Raw genomic sequence first — 14738 nt, 5'->3', positions numbered from 1 at the left:
GTGAATCAAAGGAAGAGATGATGAGGGCGGGTGAGTGAGTATATCCCACTTCTTAAACATAAAGGCAAAGTCAAGCTTATAATTGTAATCATAATTGCACGGACACCGTCAACAAAATAAGGTTTAAAAAACTGTATAAAATGTGCACACTAGTGGGACTGAGAATGGCGTGTCTATCCAGGCATGTTCTGGGAACTAAGCGGACAGTCTGCTTTTCTTTACTCCTGCCCGCCCTTTCATTTCTAATTTCTGGCAATCGCTATTCTTTTTTATTATTTTTTAAATGGCTGTTTGTGTTTTGCTTCCATATCTGCAACAGAGCACGGCATGCTTGTGTGTGTGAACACATGTGTATATGTGTATATATGTGTGCATTTGCTTGTTTCCCCTCACACAATGTCCTTCTGCTCCATTGATTTTGCTGCAGCTATCGAATAACGGGATTTGCATCTACTTCGTGGCTGAGTAACATGCTGTAGTGCACACAGGCATGTCTTCGTCTATTAGTTTATTGCTACGAGGGTAATTCCAACGCTCATCCACTATGACTGCTACCATAATATATGCCGACGAGCATCCTCCTTTTTGTTTTGTTTTGTCTCATCTGCTTGTCTCTGCATGCTGGTTTCATTTTCTTTGTAAATATACCCATAACCACGATACCTGGACCATGTGGTAGATCTCTCTTAGGTTTGGTTTTTCTTTTTTTTTTTTCTTTTTTTTTTTTTTAACAATCTATGTGTTTGTGCTGATTTGTATTTCCCCCAAGAATCTATAAAAGTTCTTGTCCTCCATGTCTTCACCAGGACGCATTTATGTGTTGGTCATTACAAGCAGGATGAAGTTGTACTTCATTAGAGATTGATTTGCCACAGGTTAATCTGGAAAATGACACTGATAAACATAGAGGCTCATATTTGTTTCTGTCTATAAAATGAGAAATTGGATCATGACATTTTTTCCCTATCTCTATGATTTTTAAGGTACACATTCTGTTAAAATCAGAAGCAATACATGAATGGCTATTCTGAACATTTATATATCAACCGTAGATAAAATATTTTTTGCTTTCAGAGCTTCCTTTTCTCACATTTCCACCTACAGTGCATATTACACATGAAAATTCATATCCCAGTGTTGCCATTCTCTCACGGTGACACAGCCTCAAATCTGATTATCAAAAACACAATGTAGAAGTCCCAGCTTCTGCACTCATTGTCCAAACTCTGGTCCTAGGAAGAGGTTCTTCATCTCCTTCTGCTCTCGCAAACTCCCAGCATTTGGCCCTCTCTTTAGTATCATCTTCATTCTGCCCTCCCTTCCACCTTTGCCTGGATACCTCTAACTCATGGTCCATTACTCCTTTCATATCAGAAAGCACAACCTTCCAGTTTCCCTTGTGTCTCTCTCTAGAGCACACTGTAAAAACTTGTCATGTTTCCACTTCCCATGTCATCATCAGCTTTGCAAGGATGCAGACCAAATTATCTTTTTTTATTTATGTTTTCTTGTTGGTGCTCAGTACAGTGCCAAAACCAAATCCTTCGGCATGTAAGTTACATAAAGATGAAATACCAGAATGCAGGGGTGGGGCATATCAGAAAATGAAGGCAAGGACGATTAAAACATCTACAGACCAGGGTGAATATGATTGAAGTATATTATAAACGGCATAATGAGACCCAGTGCTTTGTACAATTAGCATATAATCATTATGAAGAGAACATTTAAAAAATGTTAAAAACAACAATGGCACTTTTTGCCAGACACTGGCATGCATTTCTGTGGTTGTATCAGCTCACAGGTCATGGTCAATAAACAATTACATCTGAGGCTGGTGATTGCCTAGCAAGTGGTCCTTATATCAGGAGCGGGAACAGAACATTATTCACCTCAGTGCAGCTTAAGAAATCAGAGCAAATGCAAAGCAAGGCTGCATTCTCTCACACCATAATTACACATTTAGTTCTTCAAGGAGGGAGAGTAGGGAGGGGCAAATATTTATAGTGTCTATCTTTTAAAAGGAAAGATAAACCATCTTTTCATCTCACTGTCATGTTAATGTTGCGATAGAATCCATGGTACACTCCTAAGGAAGCAGCCTGTGAGACGGAGGTTAAATTTGGGTGAATTCACTGGGGAGCTTTGATTGGGTGTTGTGAACACCTGACAAGAAAACTGTAGCTGTCTCGGAGTGGGGCTGGTGGGGTGGCAGCCAAGAGGGTGTTTTCAGAAGGTGGGAGGGTGCATCACATGTGAGTCAAAGCAGGAACGAAATGGACCGGGGCAGCTCATTCACAGCTTGAGCAAGGACCTGCTGGTTTCCTGAAATAATCATCTGTACAAAAAAACAAAATAGATGATAAGAGCAAAAATATACTCTCCCAGGTGGTGCACGCGCACCTGTTAACAGGAATAACCCTTCCCAGGTGGGAAGTATGATGAGAACGGGGGAGCCATGCTTGCCCTCGGGAGAAGCCACCTGTCCATGGTGAATAGCTAGCTATTCCAGCTCAGAGATGATAACGAAAGAAGGTTCATCATATTTGCTTTTAATCTGCCTGCCTCTGGCGATTTGAAACAGATATACTAAAAAGCTAACTAGAGGCTAAAGATAGGAAGATGCTCTGAAGACACCACATCAACAGCTATTTATCCTCTTCGGATGGTTAATTTATCTTTGATTTCTCAAGTGTTAGCCTATGGATTTGACGGAACTATTGATACCATTTGATCAGCTCGATGAACGGATTCCAAACCAAGCATAAAAAGTTTTAAACGGACAAGCGAAGTATATAAAGGTAAATATGCAAAGATATCGATGCACAATATTTACATAGTTTTGCATACATCTTTCTAAGATTGAGCAATAGCAAATATGAGTTTTTGAGAATTTTTTTATGTCAAAGAATAAGTTATCCTTACACAGCATACTTTGGCAAGATTGTAAAGAAAAAGTTCAATGCTGTCAGTAAGGTTAAATATTAAAAGAAATAATTCAATAATTCAAAAATTAACATGGGCTATCATAGAGTGTCTTTCTAATCACTACTATTTTATAAACTATAATTATTTAAGTTACCAATAGGAACATAGTTCCTGGAAGGGTCGGGTTGTAACACGACAGTTTCTGTGTTAGACAATACCATAGATGTCCCTCTCTCCCACATACATGAAGACTTCCTCACAGCACCTTCTAGTACCATGAAAGCTTCCTAGCAGAAAGGTCCCTGGACAGTTTCAGGTAGTTTTCTCTGAGTTCTATCAGCAAATCATGTGGCATATTCAGCAATATATTCTTTTCATAAACTTATGGGAGGCAACCCAGCGCAATGGTAATAGTCTGTCTAGTTTGGGGTACAGCTGGGGCCTCTCTGATCAATAACTCACAGGGACATAATCCATGCTGCTCCCTGATATTTTCATTTAATAACACGTCTTTGGGGAACAACACTGTTCACTAGTATGCAGTACATATACTCAAACTCCCCATTTAAACTATATTTTTAACTAGCTTGTAAATAGCAATTCATGCCTGGTCCTATAAGCAAGGGTCAAAACCCAGAACTAGGGAACTCATAGGCCCTAGAAGAAAACATTTGGTACTTTTTTTTAATGGTGTAAATATTTCTGAGTATATATAGAAATCTATACTCCTCCCAACCTTGGTCAGAGAAGCTCCTTATCATTGTGGGTAATAGTTAAAGCAGAGACTCATTACTGTACAAAATACTGATGGGAAATAACTAGGAGTACTCACTACAAACAGGACATCAAATACCCACCTCCCAAGACTCAGGGAAAGTTGCAGAATAAGGGCCAGCGAGAGGGGGAGGATGAGGCCTATGAGGAAATGCTATCCTCTGTGCATGCCCAGCCTGTGATACACGTTAACTCACATGTTAAGCTAGATTAGAGATCCACTATGACTAGGGAAGGGGCTCCCAAAGCTCATTTCTAGCTGCCAAGCTACTGACAGTTGATGGCCAATGGAGTGAGACAGTCATTGATTTTGGGAAGGTGCCTACTGGTAGATTACTCATGTCCTAGTGGATGACCTCATACCCAAGCAAGCAAACAAATAATTGTAAAGAGAAGACATGAGGTTGGTAGGAAGAAGTGGCAGTTGTTTGGGGGGGGTGTGAATTTGAGATAGATAATGAGGGGTGGATATGATCAAGATGCACTGTCTATATTGTTGAATTTTCAAAGAATAATAAAATATCAAAAACCACATTTCATAGTGGACTGTACATTTTAACTAAAAACAAGATAGAATAAAAGTAATTGCCTTGGCAATAATGGTTCAAAAGCATTTCAGTTGTGAGAGTGCTTTCTACACTGCGTACCACAGGTAAGCAGGTAGTGCCAGTAACAAGGTCAAGGATAAAATGATCAGAGATATAAGATTGAAGTCCCTAAATGCACTGTGTGGTTAAAAATTGAGCAAACTGTGAGTTGAATAACAGGTTATATTTTATAGATGTTTTAACAAGGTTGAAATAGAGAGGAAGTGAATTATTTAGCTTTTTTTTTCCAAGGGAATACAGCTAGGTATGAATATCAGAAAAGACAATGTAGACTGCAAGGATGAATATTCCATGGAATCAAAACTTAGTTAGGAGTTGGTCTCTGTGTTTCAGAGAAGCCACTGTAAAGAAGTCAACCAGGTCCTATACGCTAAATAAATAGGAAAGTGGGAACATTAGAGGTGATGGAGAAGGTTACACTTGCCAGCAACTAAATCCTGCTGTGCCTTCAAGAATGTTTCAGGAATGAGATGGTCGAAGCTATACATGCAAAAGGTTCCACAGAAAGCTCTGTGTGCTCTGGGGTAGGGGGTATTGGACATTTTCACCTCTAGTTCAACTGTCTCCACTTTCCTATTTGCCTAAGTTGACCAATTTAGAATTGGATTGCTGCTCAGAAATACTAGTTTTGTTTGTTTTTATTGTGTACTAGCTTTTTGCTTGTTTGTTTTTGTTTGTTTATTTGAGCTAATCTTAAGTAGTAAAATGGTAAAGCAACACTGAGATCAGACGTGCCCCTCTCCAGGGCTCTACGTTATTTTCTTATCCTCCTGAGGTTCATTGTCTGATATTTCAGTTCTTCACAATCTGAACACCATAAAGATTTGCTTGCCTGATTTGGATTTTTCCCACTCTTTATGGCCCTCCTGTAAAATAAAATGAATCTCACTATTCAACAGATATTTTGCATTACTCACCTCTCTGCATATACTAACCTTTATTAACCAGTTACCCTATGTAAATTTTTGTTGTTTTAAAATACCTGCTCATATCATTGTCCTGAGTCCTCTGTAAAGAAATACCCTCCTCTACTTTTCTGTGTGGCAGCATATTACTTCTTTTATAAATGACACCTCCCACTGTCTAACTGACAGTCCTCATATTTCTGAGATTAGCCTCCACTAACTCCAGTATTCAGGAGTGATTTAATTTAGTTTTCCACCAGACACTGCTAATGAAGACATTTCTGTTAAGTGGCCTAATTAATGAATACACCCAAATGATCAGTGTTGAAAACAGTCTTGACATCTTCCTGTAAATATTTATTTTATGTATGTCTGTATTTGAGTGTGGATGCCTATGGAGCCCAGATGATGGAGGCCAGAAGATGAAGGCCAGAAGATGGACATTGAACTAACTGAATCATGAGTTACAGGCAGTTCTGAGTCACTCATCATAGGTGTTGGAAACTGAACTCAGGGCCCTGAGAAAAGAACCCAGCACTCTTTTATGCTGAGCCACCTCTTAAGCCCCTGGTGTTTTCTTTTACAATTGCATCATTAAGGAAAGATTTATACACCATTAATTCCTTGAGATCTTATACCCTGTAGATGATTAAAATATTTCTCCAAATATTATTAATACTGTTTCCTTTCCAAGAAGCTCTTGAATTTTGTTCCTATAAGAGAACACTTCTTTTTTGTTTAATTAATTTCTTGAGAATTTCCTATTACATATTTTGAACATATTACATCTATCTCCTAACTGCTCCCAGATCCCCCTCTCTTCACAACAACATAGTTTTGTGTGTTCACTAAAAATCAACAAGAACAAAACCTAGTTAAATTTGTGTTATGATACAAAATGTACTTTTGGTTGTGTGGGTATCAGTTCAGAGAAATTAATGAGGGGCTATGGAAGGAGGGAATTTTTAAGAGAGGCAAGATGGGATGCATTGGTATACAAGGGTAAAAAATTATGGAGCAGAAAGCAGTAAATAAATCGGGAGATAGGAGGATAAAAATAACAAGAAATGAATGCAGGGGGCATTATTATCATCACACACACACCACACACACAATTTTAAAATGGAATTACTCTATTATAGGTCAACAAGACCCTACTATTGACCACAGGTTATGAACAGCCTAGTACCAGGAATTGGCTACCTCTTTTGGAGTTCTTGACTAATAACATCTCATAAACTTTTTCGAGCCAAAGAATATAGGCGGTTAACAATGCTGTTATCGATCCTCCAAAACTCCACAGTAAAATTCTATTCCTGAAGACACCACACAGACAAGTCATAGAACATGAAAAAAGTCGAGCTGCCAGTAGGCAGAGCTGCACCCCCTCCTTTCTTGTTTTCACACTGCTGGAAGGTGTTGTGCATGGTACTGTAAGAGCAAAGTGATCATCAGTCTCTGGAGACTGCCAACCCTAGGAACTACAATAATGATCAGGAACTGATGAATAAATATGGTGATAGTAGCCAAATACCATATGATTGCATTTAAGGGCCATTCCATGAGAATCTTATCTGGATCTGTTATCAGGGACAAAAACTGTGGCTAGGTCACAGAACCTATGGGAGAACATGTTACTTTTATTCTACTAGATATAGTATTAAGCCAACTCCTAGTGATTATTTTTATATCCATAGATAAGCTTGTTTCTATAGTAGATGGTGATTAATACAGAGATTCACACTTAGTCAAGGTATGATTATTACAAGACTCTGAAATACTAAGCCTTCAATGGGCTACCTCTATCACATGTCCTCTACCTCTAGACTCATTGTGGTAGAGGTGTGGAAAGGGTGAAAAACAATGGATGGCTAATAACTATACATTTTCTGAACACAAAAAGGTAGCTGAATATATGACCTTAGAGCAGTTGTGACAGAATCCCCAAGATCTATGAAACCTCAAGCCAGACTAGTTCCCACTATGAAGTGTAGTGATGGGAATGAAGTCCCACCCCTAGTTGAAGAGCCATTGGCAACTGATAGCTGCTGGGAATGAAAGTCTGTTTCCTTTAAGGCTGTGGCCACTGATAGGTGGAGACAGCACAACTTACTAAACTGGTCAAAGAGTTGATAACTTCCAGAAACAGTGATATCTGATGGTTCATAACAAGATTGCTCTATTAAGGTGGATAACAAGAGGACAGAGTTAGCAAAGAGTGTTTTATTTTGGAAATCTCAGGAATTGATTATTACATCAACAAGAAAGTACCTAAAATAATGAACAGAGAACATCTACATTTGTATTTATTAATGCATTTATCTTTAAAAACATAAATGTTAATTATCATTTTTATTCCAACCTGGAGATGAGAAAATTGGTTCAGAACTTGTTCTGAGAAGGGTCTAACAAAGATTCTTCACAGTGATCTCATTTGTGCTCTCAAAACTATCCTCAGTGTTTTTTACTGATAAAATATTTATTCTTTCCAGTTTCAGAATTATGAAGTTTAATATTATATATTAAGAATATTTAACGTATGCCAAAGTATGACTATATCTTTGCAAGTGTGAGATTTGCCTGTTTCCCTTTTAACCTATATCAGTGATAGCTATACCTGTGTCCTAAGAGAACACAACCCTCTGCATTATCATGCTTTTCAGTCTCTAGTCTCAGGGTGATATCCCTCAGCACCTTGACACAATGCAATCCACAGGATAGCAGTCAGCCAGGTAGAGTCCTTGTCATTCTAGCCACAAAGAGGTTGAGTGTAGGCAGAAAGAAAGAAGCCTTGAAGTCCTGGTCCATGACAATTTGTTTTGCCTTAATGTTTTAATTTGGCCACAGCAAAGGGCTACAGAAGCCAAATCACAGACACAGTAAAACTATGCTACAATCCTGTGCAAACCCTATGAATTGGAATCCTTTATCACATAAGCTTTATGGATCTCTGATGTAGCTGGTGTTACAGCACAATGATGGGCCTAGATATCTAGATTCTGTAGCCTGATGCAGCTATTATGCATGATCAGGATGTAGGGATTCCTTAGCCCTTAATACCAGTCAGCATTAAAGTTCTTAGGCTGGAGTCTGAGTATCTAGGCCCTATAGACTTCATGGCTCGCTGAAACTCTTCTGGGGACAAGGAAATTCATGTCCTTTTCCCTGGATTCCTTACAACCTTATTTCTTTCTTCTATTGACTTCCTTTTCCTTTCTTGTTATACCTTTACTTCTACTGTCTTCTTTCTTCTGCCCTAACCACTCCAAAACCATTCAGCCACCGCTGCTACTTTGACTGTCAGGCTGTCTTTCCCTTTCTACAACCACCCTAAGTGCTCAGATGTTGCTACAGCTGGTGTCTCCTTGCCTCTTCATCAGCCCCTACTCTGTCATCTCTACTCCTTTCTTCTCTTTATTATCAGCACAGTCTATCCTACTAACAGGAAATGAACAAGCAGACAAGAAAGAGAAAATGGAGAGATACTTCTTATTGGGTCTAATGTTTCAGTGCCATGGGATGCAATATAGGAGAGTGCTGGCCCACTGAATTCTGGGAGCCTGAGTAGACTGTTCATGTAACAAAAGAAAAGGGATAATGGCCCAGTCAGACCCTCAAGTCATTATCAACAATTGCAGCCCTGGAGGCTTGTGAATACACCAATCAGAAGCTCTGTTCTTTAGCATCAGACATAGCAATCCCTTTGTCTTGCTGCTCAGTGAAATCCTCCCTTCTAGTGAAGTCCTCCTTTCTAGTGAAGTGCTACCCTCCAGTTTAGGTGTCACTGAGTTCATCTACAGTTCAGAGAGGCACAGGAGAGTAAAGAGTAACATACTTTAGACAGCTTCAAACAGATCCAGCTAAAGTGGTGCCTTCAGAAGATGGAACAAGCAGCTGTGATTGCTGCGTAGTTTCCTTAGAGTCTCTTGAATGCTCCAAACATGTTCGTGATGGCATTATGGTTGTGTCACTGGATGTCTGACCTTTGGTCTTTTGACTTTATAAAATAAAGCAGCAAGAGAGTCCTACAGTTGCTAACAATAGGGTGAGATTCCCCATCCACCAACATCTCTGTTTCCTTATCAAAAAATTAAAATGAGTGTACAGTAGGAACTTAAAGAGCTTATCACTGGCACTAATAATGATGTTAAAATTTTGATGCCTGTTCTGTGCCTTGGAAAAGGGTATGTCTCATTTTCTGTCTCAAACACACCAAAAGACTAACATAGCTCTTCATTTTCATTAAAATGAAAACTTTTGATTGAATATGGGGAAAGGGATTTTAATTATTTTTTTAGTCAAATAATGACAGAAGGACCATTTACAAGTGTCAAAAGTATACCTTTAGGTGTACATCTATAGGTATTAACAGACAAATAAAGCTACAAAGAATTTGGCATTGAAGCTAGTAGTCACAAGCTTGATCAGCCTTCTAGAGGACATGAGAATGTCTTTGTTCCCAGGTAGTAGAATATCTATATTTTATTAAAATTAAATGAAATAAAAATAAAGAAAATGCAAATTTAATTATAAATTTCTTAGTGGGGTTGACTTTGAATTCTGGCTGGTTTTTTTTGTTTTTGTTTTTGTTTTTTTTTTTAGAAACTAACCAGCTAGCATTTTTCCCTACTTTCATTTTGTCTAGTGTAATTCTTTTAAGAATCATTACATTTAGGTAGTCATTTCCAGATTTAAAGTTCGGGTAGAAATTATCTTTTTAAAAACCAGTGTGGAAGGAAGAATTGAGTGACCTGAAGAGGACAGGGACTCTACAGGGAGACCAACAGAGTCAATAAACCTGGACCTACCCACCTATGGTGGCTCCCAGAGACTGAACAACCAATCGAAGAGCAAGCACCTAGGACCCCTGCACATTTGTATCAAATGTGCAGCTTGGTCCTCATGTGGGTCCCTGACCAACTGGAGTAGAGGTTGTCCCTGAATCTGTTGCTTGCCTACCTGCCCATGGATCCTGTTCCCCTAACTGGGCCACCTTGTCTGGCCTCAGTGGGAGAGGATACACCTTATCCTGTAGTGATTTGATGTTAAAAAAAAAAAAAAGTGGAGTGATACCCAGGGAGGCTCCCCCTTCTCAAAGAAGAACCTTAGGGAGGAATGGGGGAAGAGTCTGGGTGAAGGAGGACTAGGAGGTGGTGGGGAGGGGACTGATATTGGAATGTAAAGTGAGTAAATAAATAAATTAATTAAAAATTGTGTGTACTAACTATGCAGAAAAGGACAGAGGTGTGTCCATGGATCTAGAGACAATAAAGAAGGATGGATCCCAAACACAGGTCTTTGAAACCTCAAACCTCTTACATGTGCTCTCACTTGTAAAAAAAAAAAAAAAAAGAAAAGAAAAGAAAGATAGGAAGAGAGAGAGAGAGAGAGAGAGAGAGAGAGAGAGAGAGAGAGAGAGAGAGAAGAGAAAGTGAGAAGGAAAAGGAATGAGAGTGATACGTCCTTCCTTGGGGAGATGGTACCCTTTGACTATCATATGTATTTGCTGAGAAGAAATCAAACTTAAAGAAATTATGTTAAATGTTATATAGAAGTGTAGGCTTCATCTTTGAGCATTTTATTTCTAAAGATCTTGGAGTGGATACTAGAAACTGTGTCCACTGAAGAGTAAGAAGCTAAGTCTACGCATAACATCCAATGCAGCAGAACTTCAGCCACACTGAACCTCATTTGGATCTATTTTTAAATTATGAGGTTTCTACATTATGCCTAAGGAACTTAACAAGCATATGAGAAAGTCTGGAAATGTATTCCATGGTGAATTTATCAAAAATGTTGACACAAATTAATATTCATATTAGTAAACTCTCTATAAATATAAATTATAAGTTGTATAAATTAATCAATATGTTAATAATAACTAAGATAAATAAAGCATCAAGTTAACTACATGCCATCTATGTATGAGAGGCAGTGCTTTAAATTAATTTCATTTAATACAACACCCACTGTTAGGCTTGATAGTTTATTGTGCAGGCAAGGCAATTAAAGTTCCTTGTTGCTCAGATTTTGCAAAGATTACACCAATAGTAAGATTCTAGGTCTCTTTGACACTCAGGCTATCACCCAAATGGTGCCTGCAGCATGTAGAATAAGATAAAATTGTCAACATGTACATAGAACACACATTGTGAACTTCAAAACAACATGGAATATGGTGAAGTAACCGCACACATATAGAGCATACTGCTGAACATCAAAACCAAGTAGGTAAAGACTTTGCTTACCCACACTGAAAGTCCAGCTGCCTTTTTTTCTTGATAAAATCATTGCCAGCACAATCTGAGACTATGACATGTTCACTTACAAGACACAGGGACATGAATTATGGTTAACAAGTTGATAGGAAGATCTGAGGTGCCTATTCAAATAAAAATCACACTCTAATTATCACATATCCCATATACTAAACTGCATATGACATAAAGATGAAAAATCTCTATTAAAATGTGACCAATAAGCACTGATAGGGGTTAGCAGAATGCATGCCTCACATATAGAAAGCCCTGGGCTTATTCCCCAACAATGCATAAGCAGTGGTGTCCACCTGTGACCCTAGAATTCAGAAGATGATGCCACAGTTTATAAATACATGAAATAAACTAAACCAAAAAGAATCCCAGAATTTCCACTAGAAGTAAAACATGGAAGGCATTCAAGAACGACCATCATTCATGTGTGGTCTAAATAACTGAGGCTTCATAACTGGTCATGAAAGCTGAAGAATAAAAACTGTATGGAGTGGGTAATCATGTCTTCGCAAGCAAAAGAATCAGCTGGAAAGGGCTCACTAGGTAGAGGACTAGCCTCTGCTAGCTGGTCCCAGCTCAGGCTAATGGTCTCTGCCTTCTTGTAGGGTAAAGAGATGAGAGAGAGAGAGAGAGAGAGAGAGAGAGAGAGAGAGAGAGAGAGAGAGAGAGAGAACCCTGCTATCACAGAGAGAGCCACAGGCACTTTTTCTAGAGTTCTTATGTAATGTTGTTATGCGATTTCAAGACTGAATGTGTCTCTGTGATGGATAGGGACTTCTTCCACTGCTCTTAATGAGTTTGTGCTCAAAGCCAGACCCTTAGGAGACAGGATATGGTGGATCTGGGCCATTTTAGAAGTTCTGAGTATCTTTCTGGACTTTGAATGTTTTCCTTTACTAGAACTACCATGTCCCTTCTTTAAGTCCCCATGGTCCCATTGGGTTAAATATAGCTTGAACCTGTGTTGGCATACTCCAGATTCTAAGTTTATATGACCTGACTATGTGAGTTCACAGCTCCCAGGACTTACTCCAAATGCGGTACTCTTTACACCATATTTGACTATCTATTGCCTTCATTCCTTGATCAAAAACTATTTGAACATTGAAAACCGAACAACCTTGTGTGTAGGGAGCAGATAATGACAAAAAAGAAAAATAAGCTACAGAAACAAATAGAGAGTGTAAAGTACTATGGACAGAGTTTATAGGGTACATGGGACTAGTAGGAAGGTTTCCTATCACTGCCATATGAGGGATGACAAAAAATTTACCAGGTACAAGAAGAGAAACAATGTGTTTTCACTATGTCACCTCCAATAGACCCAGAGTTAGAGTTCTCTCTTGTCTCCAAAGAAGCTCTAAAAGTTTCCCTTTGCCCTTGGGGACCCTCATCAGGCAAAACAAGGATTTATGGCTGTGATGAAGAATGAATTTCGGGGAAAGCCAATATGAAGCAAAGTTGGATTTACTAAAAGAAAAAAGAAAGTCTCTCTGTGAGAGTAAAACACACCCAAGAGGGCAAGAGTGGGTCTCTCCAGGGGAAGTTACAGGCTTCTTTATGTGGGTACTGTCTTAGGGAATCTATTACTGCAACATAACACCATGGTCAAAACGCAAATTGAGGATGAAAGGGTTTTTTCAGTGTATAACTTCCCTAGCAGTGTTCATCACTGAAATGAAACAGGGCAGGAATTTAACAGGGCAGGATCCTGAAGGCAGAATTTGGTGCAGAGGCCAGGAAGGGGTGCTACCTACTGACTTGGTTTTCATGGCTTGCTCAGCTTGCTTTCTTATAGAGCCAAGAGCTACCAGCGTAGGGATGGCACCACCCACCATGGGCTGGGCCCTCCCCATATCAATAACAAATGAAGAAAATGCCTTAAAGCCAGATCTTATGGAGGGTTTTATTTTATTTTATTTTATTTTATTTTATTCAATTAAGGACCTCTTATTTCAGATACTTCTAATTTGTTTGTCAAGGTGGCATAATACTAGCCAGCACATGTATGTAAGATCTCATGTTACATCATTAAATGCTGTGTTTTACAAACCCTACCGTTTTAATGATTGATCCATGAGACTGGTTTATAGCTAGGATAAAGGTTAAGGAATTTTCTTCTGCATACAAAGCTCTAAGTTGGACATATGGGGAATTCTGTTTAGATTGAATGATGACTGATGAGAGAAACGCTACTCTGTGCTTATGTGTATCTCCACTAAGTTGTACCTGGCTTACTCAAGGCCAATGGCTTATGCAGTTCAACCTCGGACTGCTTGAGGACAGGAATCACTCTCCTCTCATTACTATAGTGCTGAGAAGAGTGCCTTCTGTGTAATGGATAACTCTAAATATTTGTGGACTGAAATTGCATCCTTTTACACATGGTGATTTTTCTATTGTTTCTACATGTTTATTGTCCTTATATTTATGAACTCAAAACTCAAATCAATGTAAATCCCCAGGAGCTCTACTCAGTTAATGTTCATACAAACTTTTACAAATAGACCACAATCTTATTCAATGCTTTTGTTTGTATTTGCCATGCACCAGCATGACAAACTCTCAGTATCATGCCAGTGTAGAACTGACAGAGATTATGAGTGGCAGATTATGTCAGAAAAAATGTTCATAATTAGAGACAGAAACTGATGGATCAATTTAAGGATAAGTTGAATGATTGGCAATGTGACCTTCAAAAACTATTTTCCTGGCTAGAGAACCAGACTGGAATATCATGTGGCAAACAAAATGTAAGAGATAAAGCTGGAGGTACCTGTGGTCTGCAGACAGCCCTCTTATTCCAATGTCAGGCGCCAGTCATTCGATGCCCCTGCCAGTTCTGTGTCAAACCTGTAAGTAGTTCCTTCAGGCAAAACAGGGAGTGTGAGGAAGGTCCCAATATGAGTTAGGACTTCAGATGGTGAGCAGCCAAGCAACCATGGATGACCCAATCAAAACAAAGTGAATTGAAAAGTCTATTGTACCCGTGACAATGAAGCCTTCTTGTTCCCCACACACCTCTTGGAATGGTTAGTTTGATGCTTTTGCTTTTTCTAGTACTACTCCTCATCATTATCACCCTTCTTCTCCCCGCCTCCTCTTGCTGCTGCTGCTGCTGCTGTTACTGCTGCTGCTGCTGCTGCTGTTACTGCTGCTGCTACTGCTGCTGCTGCTGTCAGTCTCCGCTGATACCAGACACTGATTTCTCAAATATTTGCATACACATTGAAGACTAGCAACATTTCAGG

The 14738-nt window shown here is 39.1% G+C and overlaps 1 long non-coding RNA gene across 2 annotated transcripts in view; it reads left to right on the top strand.

The window, feature by feature from the left end:
- The first annotated feature begins 2245 nt into the window (after positions 1-2245).
- The window catches only part of LOC147005441 (uncharacterized), a 31614-nt gene continuing 19121 nt past the window's right edge, over positions 2246-14738 (top strand). Inside the window, exon 1 of one of the 2 annotated variants that reach the window (XR_015046663.1) lies at positions 2246-2801. This is a non-coding gene — a long non-coding RNA (uncharacterized LOC147005441). The remainder of the gene's footprint in view (positions 2802-14738) is intronic. The other variant, XR_015046662.1, reaches the window with a different exon arrangement.

The sequence above is a fragment of the Mus caroli genome, unplaced genomic scaffold (genome assembly GCF_978045245.1).
Source record: "Mus caroli unplaced genomic scaffold, Mus_caroli_1 scaffold_3, whole genome shotgun sequence".
Lineage (NCBI taxonomy): Eukaryota > Metazoa > Chordata > Mammalia > Rodentia > Muridae > Mus > Mus caroli.
Note: the sequence above shows the minus strand (reverse complement) of the source record. Positions and strands in the feature narration are given on the sequence as shown.